Here is an 8,167-nt window from a genome sequence, read left to right on the forward strand (position 1 = left end):
GAATCTGGGGTGGGCGTGCATCGTCCATCTTGGTGAAATGTCTCACCTCGAGCATCTAACTAATTGTGCTGATGTACAATCTGTTTCCAGTGAAGCAAAGAAATTGTTTTAAAATGCTTTTGGAGACTTTGGAAAACTGACCTAAGGTTAATGGTTCATAAACCTCATTTGTGCTTCTGTCAGAGATTCTAGAATATGAGCTGGTGTGTTTCTGGGCAGGATGGGAGGAGGGCCTGAGAGCTGCAGCCAGGTTCCCCCTGGGGAGTTAACCCCCATGAACCCTGGAATGGGGTTGGAGACAGTGTGCAGTCCTAGCTGGAGTCTTTTTCCTAAGACTTTCTGGATGAAGTGCCTTTCTTTATCCCTTTACTAAGCCTTACAGACTGTGAGTTTTCTAGGGATACCAACAAGGCCTGCTGATCTCTCTTCTAGTATGAGCAATTCATTCCTGAGGCTCACAAAGGCTTAGTCTGGGGATCATCGAACTAAATGCATCCAGACACCAGACAGGCAACATAAATAAGTCATGCAGAAGGGCAGCAGTGGGCACTGATGCAGGGGCAGCCCCTTTAGAGGCAGGCAGCTGCTTCTCAGTTCTAGCTGGTAGTTGCCATGCAGAACTACGTGCTCCAAATCTCCAGAGGCTTCCCAGATCCAGACAAGAAGTGAAATCCGACTTGTCCAGATGTAGACAACAAGCTCACACACAGACACAGACACAGTGGTGGGTCCCCAGTTTGAGATCTCTCACTTGGTGCTCTCTAAAATCACCATCTAAATGCAAAGATAAAGAAATTATAAAAAAAACCACTTTTGGCTACCCAGTGGTCCATGGGTCTGCAAACTCTAAATAGATGCATCTCTCCAGTGACTATTCCAGCACCAGAGGGGTCTTGGTCACATATAAATTCCTATGACCCCAATACTGGGCCAAGCTAGAATGGTAATCTCTTCAAGGTAAGAGGAAACCACAGGAAGATGGGTATATTTAGGGTGATTTCCAGGATAGAGTTCCTAATAGGATGGAAAAGTTTGACCTTCCAAGGCATACTCACAGGGATCTACTGTAATGCGATAATAGCAATGGTGATAAATGGCTTTGATGTTAGAGTGCCTGCCACATGTTGGGATAAGTGATTTATAGACATCCTCTTATTTCATTTACACAACGACCCAACAGGTATCATAAGTTCCTCCTCTCTGTGGATGTAAGAACAGGCTCAGAGGGGCTAGGTAAACTGGGGGGGTCACACCTGGATTTTGCTAAGGAATGAGCTTCTGGGGACCATAAGGACGCCCAGTGGGGAGTTCAACAGAACACTGACGTGATTTCCTCCCCCCTTCCCAAGAGCCCCAGAGTGGGCTCAAAGTATGAGAGCAGATGGTTGCTGGTGTATAAATTTCCTTCAAATGTATAACTGGAATACACAAAAGCAAATCAGGGTGATCAGAAAATCAGCATGCTCCATAAAAAAAAAAAGACTCTTCAGCTTCCAAGATATTTATGATGATGTACTCGGGAACCATATGGATAACACCAACTTGTCTAGGATTGGGTGGGATGAGAAACAAGACCATAGAAGAATTTGAGAAAGACTTTGAGAACAAACACTTGGCCTAGGTAATGGCTTGCCCAGGTGGGCTGGTGAGTTTTTTTTTTAAAGCAGTTCTATTGAGATATAATTCACCTGCCACATAATTTGCAAATCTTAAGGGTTTTTAGTTCATCTGCAGACCCTTGCAACCATCACCGCAGTTCATTTTAGAACATTTTCATCACCCTGTCTTGCAACCTGTAGCTGCCACCCTCCTCTCCCCATCCTTAAACCACCACTCGTCTCTTCCTGACTATACACATCTCCCTGCTCTGGACTTTTCATATGAATTCCACCATGGAATGAGATCTTTAGTGACTGGTTTCTTTCATCCAGCTACTCTTTTCCAGGTTAGTGGGTGGTTGAGATTTGAATGGCTTTTAAATCTCTCTCCTCCATGGATTGCTTTGACAGAATTCTTCATCTCGTGTCTCTTGAGGGTCTCTTTGGCCATGTCCACGACACCCACCAGCATTCCTGTCTGGAGTTCTAGCCAGACACTGTTGGACACCCCAGAGGTGGGGTTTTAGGAATGGACTGGAGCATGGAAGTTCTGACTTCACCATCACCTAACCTGCTGATGGCTTAATGCACACTGGGAGGTGTAGAAATGATAGGCAGGCGGGCATGATTGGAGGAAGCAGGTCACCTGAGTTTGCCCCTTGGGGACTGTCTCCTATCCCTGGTCCCTTCTTTCCTTCTCTCCCTCCCTCTCTCTGACCCTCCCTCCCCCATTTTCTGGCAACCATAGCTGAAAGCTTGTCTACACTACACCCTTCTGCCATGATGTTCTGCCTCACTCAGGCCCAAGACAGTGGAGCAAGTGGAGCCAAAATAGAAATTTTCTCCTTCTAAGTTGTTTGTGTCAGATACTTTGGTCTCAGCAACAAAAAGCTGATCAACACAAACATCATGTAGCTTTCCCTTCCCTGGGATCCCTAGAAGAAGCTCTGGTACTCCTGGTATCCTCAGGGTATAAACCAGAAGCCCTCTGCTCATTTATCTTACAGAATCAGTGTCACCAAATACTCAAGTCTTTGCCCCATCTCTTATCTCTCCATTGCTAACTGGAACTTAGCACTTTCAGTTCTTAACAAGCCTTGGAAGGGTTGGATTTAGGAACAGTTACCTTAAAATCTAAAAGGTCTTTATGTTTTGAGTGGGGTCTACACATATAGAAACTAGTACTTCCAATCTTTCTCTAAACATCTTCAAAGGCAGTTCTGGTAGATGTGTCTCTGCCACCTTCTCATCCTGTTTTCTGCAATATCTTAAGAGACTCAGCCATTGGGTAAAGATAGGAATGAGTGAATCTTGTAGGAAGCAAGAGTGATAATAATGCCACCCCTTACCAATCGCATGACTCTGGGCAAGTAGCCAAGCTTCTTTGAGTCTCAGTGTCCTTATCAGTAAAATAGGAATGACATCACCACTCTCACCTACTTGGGGGGGGGTGTTGAAATGAAAGTATGTTGGGACTCAACCACAACAGCAATGACTCCCACTCCCACTCCCACTCCCACCAGTGATGTGTGTTGAGCAAGTATGTGTCAAGATGCTCCTAACTCTTATAATCTATTATCACTCTGACCTGTTCCAATACCCTGACAAGGTTGCAAGATATTACAGCTCTCTCTTCATAGATTAAAAAAAAAATGGTTCCAACTGGTGAAATGACTGCCACTTGTGAGTGGCAGGATTTGTGTTAAAGCTAGGTTTGCTGGCTACAAAGAAGGTGTCCCCAACACTGTGGCTATTAACTGCTAACAAAACAGAGAAAGCCAGACCCAAGAGCTTCAAGAAAAAGACATTTTTCATCCAGAAGCCAGAAATCCATCTTTAAAAGTCATGCAAACACTGTAAAATTCAAAATAGGCAATTTCACATTTTTATGGCTCTGTTTAAAATGAGACAATATCAGGTACATGGTTTAAATGCCATGTAAGGACTAGAGACGAAGTCTAAACATCTGGTATACCAGCTCCAACATGTCACTGAGATGCACCCAGATACCCTACAGGACCAAATGAAATTTTAGGAAGAGATGCCATAAGGGGCTGGGGATGTGGCTCAAGCGGTAGCGCGCTCACCTGGCGTCCGTGCGGCCCGGGTTCGATCCTCAGCACCACATACAAAGATGTAGTGTCCGCCAAGAACTAAGAAAAAATAAATAAATGTTAAAAATTCTCTCTCTCTCTGTCTCCCCCTCTCTCTCTCTCACTCTCTCTTTAAAAAAAAAAGATGCCATAAAATTCCTCTTTAAAAGGGCTTCCAGAACATAACCTCTCATTTCTGCAACAGTCTTGTGACATGCTCAGCAACCAGTGCTGATACTTGCCCAGTTTCTGTCCTTGGAATCTTGCAAAGTCAGTATAATTTGAATTTTTATAAATCAAATCCTATTTCAAATGCAATTGAAGAACTTGCACTTTAAAAGAATCCCATCTTGAATCCTTCAGAAAATGGGAGACTCCTGTTGAAACTGAATAGCTAATCCTGAAAATATCCATTTTGCAAATTCGGAATTTGGTTTACAAGCTTTGTGAAAACAAACTTTAAACTTCTGAAGCCAATTTGAAATTCAAGTTTGTGGCTGGGTCTTCTGGGCACTCCTTATCACCTCTGCTGTTAAGCATTTAAATGTATTCATTAACAAAAATAATTGTTGTCACAGTTAACTACATTAGCACCTTTTAATTGAATTAGAAATTAGATGAGGGTCATGAATATTTCACTAGGCCTCACCTCTAGCCTTCCCAATTTTCATCTTAAAAAAGAAAGCACCCTTGAACAGAATAAACAGGTGGATTTGGTCTTGGCTTTTCCCAGAATCTTGTCACAAAAGTCATCTCATTGTCAAAAGTGAATCAAAAATGAATTTTTAACTTTCAAGCTGTTCTCCTGTTCTTCAAGGCATGAGGCAAGGCGTTTTCTGTGCTTAGAAAACTTTAAATAAACATTTACTCAACACAACCCAGAAACCTGCAAACCTACCACATGCTGAGGAGGTAAAGGGCCCAGAGCAGGATGTCAGCAGCGGGGGCTTCTGAAGTCGAGGTCAGGGTTCTGCACTTTACCATAACTGGCAGTGGGCCAAAATATTCCAGAGAGATAGATCCATCCTGTGCCTCCTGAGATGTTGAGCAGCACCCCTGACCTGTCCCTTAGAGATATCAGTAGAACACGTACTCCACCCAGATGTAACAAAACAATCACCCAGGGTGGGGACAGGGGAACTGCAAGAGTTGAGAATCACTGAGAATAACATGGGTACAGTTACCATCCCTGTCAGTCTCTCATATTTGACCCTCTCTAGCCTTAATGTCATGACATAGAAACAACCATGTCTCCCAGGCACAGTAGTGCAGGCCTGAAATCTCAGCAGCTTGGGAGGCTGAGGCAGGAGGATCTCGAGTTCAAAGCCAGCCTCAGCAATGGCAAGGCACTAAGCAACTCAGTGAGACCCTGTCTCTAAATAAAATACAAAATAGGGCTGGGGATGTGGCTCAGTGGCCAAGTGCCCCTGAGTTCAATCCCCAGTACCCCCCCTAAAAGAAAGAAACAATCATACCTATTTCAGTGTGTTGCAGAAGACTTAGATACTGTTGGGTACATTAGGGTGTGCGTGAGTGCTCAGAGTTGTTAGTTGGGTGGCAGTTTGTGTGGCAGTAGGTGGCATCAGCAGCAGCAGCAGCAGGAGCAGAACCTGCATCAGGACCTGGAGAGGAGGGAGGAAGGGCTGATGGCTTCCCCTTCTCTCTCCTCCACTCACCTGTCCACAGTAGAAGGTGGACCCTATGTGTCCTCCTTGCCTGGGGACAGCGCCAGGAGAACCATCAACACAGCGGTAGCCCTTCTTCAGCCCTTCTGAATTTTTAAGCTAGTCTGACCACCTGTTTTGGAAAAGCATGGCCCCTACGTGTGAAAACTGGACCCCAAATGATTCCACAGTGAGACCAGAGAAAGAGATAGACAGCCCCAGGTGTGCACAAGGTGTGATTTACTGGGGACTTGGCAGAAATGTGCCTTGGGAGGCAGTAAGACAGGTGTATTCCTGCATATCAAGGAAGGACAAAGGGCTTTATATGCAAAAGGAGCAGAGATGGGCTGGGGCCAACCAGAGGGTACCTGGCCATTCTTGAAAGCCATGAGCATGTGTCAGTTAACAAACAGGCTGCGCATGTGCAGGTAGTATAGCACACTCAGTGACAGTCTCAGTGACTTCACTTGTCCTGTAGGGCTTTGGATACATGCCAGGGTCACCTGGAAGGGAACGAGGTGGACAAGACCAAGACGGCTGTAGTCATGTGGAGCCAAATCCCTACACCTCTCTGCATGACAGACATCTGGGCAACCCCAGGTCTTTTCCCAGTAAAGGATTTGAGACAGCATAGTGGGGTCAAAAATAAAACTGAGACTTGGAGTCTGGGAAATCCAAATTCCAAACTTGACTTTTGATTCCTGAAGGTCTTGAGCCTCGGCTTCCTTAGCTTTGAAATGAAGTCACTGAGAATTATCCCATAGGCTGGTTCCAAGGATTAAATGGGATAATGCATACAGAAGGCCCTAACGCAGTGCTTAACACACAGTAGTAGGTGATGGGAATCATTATGGTGAAGGACACAGCAGGGCTTCTTGGCCTTGGTGCCATTGACATTTTGGTCTGGATCATTCTTGGTTAGGGAGAGGCTTCCCTCTGCATTGAAGGACAGCAGCCCCATCCCTGGGCTTGTGACAACTGGGGAAACTTCCAAATGTCCCCTGGAGAACAAACTGATCTGCAGGAAATTTCGGGTTCCTTCCTTTTGTGGTCACCACAACCTGGAGTAACGTCACCTTACCCAGGAAGAGTGCCTGCCTCCCTTCTTTAGAATTTGCCCCTCTCCTAGTGGCCACACAACTGTGTGTGTGCTCATCTGAACTGCCATCCACCCAGGGAGTCCCTCAGGGTCTGCAATGGGAAGAGAGTGGAGGGGTGTAGACTGAGCAAAGTAGGTATAAATGAAGTAAATCCTACTTACTGAGAACCTACTATCTACAAGCACTAATTCTAACCTGCCTGCAGGCATGGTTTCCTTCTTCTGCCCAATGGTCATAAGGTCTGTGCCATCGTGTCCCTTTGCCAGACAATGACAGACGCTTAGAGAGAGAAAAGTTGAATAAAGATACGAGTAAGTGTGTGAAAGGACTCAAGGTCTGACTCTGGGTCTGATGGCCCCTGACCTCTCCCGTCCACCCATCATCTCTTGAGAGCAGAGCATGCGGCATCTTCTCTTTTCCTGGGCTGCACCCAGGAGGCTTCCCACCCTCTGGCTGCAAAGAAGGGCTTTCCTGAATGAGATCAGGAAATGGATAGGGCTTGACCTGCTGGAAGGAACAATCCATTCTGGACCCAAAGAGGTAGCAGTGAACATTTTTCACTCTTACTATAAAGGTCAGATTGGAGGCAGCAGGACCTGCAGTGAGACCTCTTGGTAATTTCAAAAAGTTCAGCCTGCAGCTGGGGGGCAGAGCTGAGCCCAGTCCCCGCATCAGCCAGCACCTCCCGCCACCTCCAGCCACTCCCCAGCTGGTACCAAACATCCCGGTCGCTGAGTACCCATGAAGGGCCCAGATCCTGGGCAAGGACACCCCCATCCCAGCCTTTACCGCTCCCAGTGCAGCTGTTTTCCACTGTTTCCCAGATTCTGAGAACCGCTGTAAACAGGCGGAGGGTCACACAGAAGTGGGCAGCAGACTCTGAAGGGTTAACATCTTCTTTCTTCCAGTTACCACAGTTGCTATGGATATTTCCTCCAGGAGGCTGCGTGAGTTCCACATGAAGAGGCTGAAATTAATAAACTCCTTTGAACTCAGAGGACAACACCCAGGCTGAGCTGCAAATGCTGCCACCTGTTTATTTCTGGCTCAGACGGGGGCCAGCCGTGCAGGTGTGTGTGCCTGGGGCAGCTGGAGGGCTACCTGTGGGTTTGCTGAGTTTCCATGGCACATGTGGATCTCTGTCTGGTCTGCACATCTGCGTGAAGGAGGGTCAGGAGAGGACTCGATTGTCTGCGGATCCCTAAGGGCAAAGATTTATTTGATAGTTTTCCCAAGTAGACAGCAAGACACTGAGGATCAAGGGCTGCTTTTATCCACCTCTGCAATCCCAGCAGCATCAGCGCTGTGTGCAGGGGCTGCTCAGCCACTGTTCCCTCAAAGATGCACCCGTTCCCTTAACAAATGCCCTGCTATGGGCCTGGCACTGGGCTACGTGTGGTGGCCACTGCCACAGTAAACAAGAGGGAGTCCCTCCCATCAAGGAGCCAGGAGTCTGGGAGAGATGGCCGCAGAGATGGATGGATGAAGAAATCCTCAAATAAGAGGTTACGAAAGTCCCTCCCGGTGGCTGATGGTGCATGGAGACTATTTATAGACAGACAAAAGAACAAATGAAAAAATCAAGTGTAGGTGCAGGAGGAGGTATCAGAAGACAAAGAATGCTGACCCTGGCGTGGCACCTGGGGACTCCTGTCCTGCTGCTGATGATGATCAGTGACGAGTCCCTGCTCACCCACGTCCTCAGCTTGCTC

This window comes from Ictidomys tridecemlineatus, chromosome 6 (genome assembly GCF_052094955.1).
Source record: "Ictidomys tridecemlineatus isolate mIctTri1 chromosome 6, mIctTri1.hap1, whole genome shotgun sequence".
In the NCBI taxonomy this organism is placed as follows: Eukaryota; Metazoa; Chordata; class Mammalia; order Rodentia; family Sciuridae; genus Ictidomys; species Ictidomys tridecemlineatus.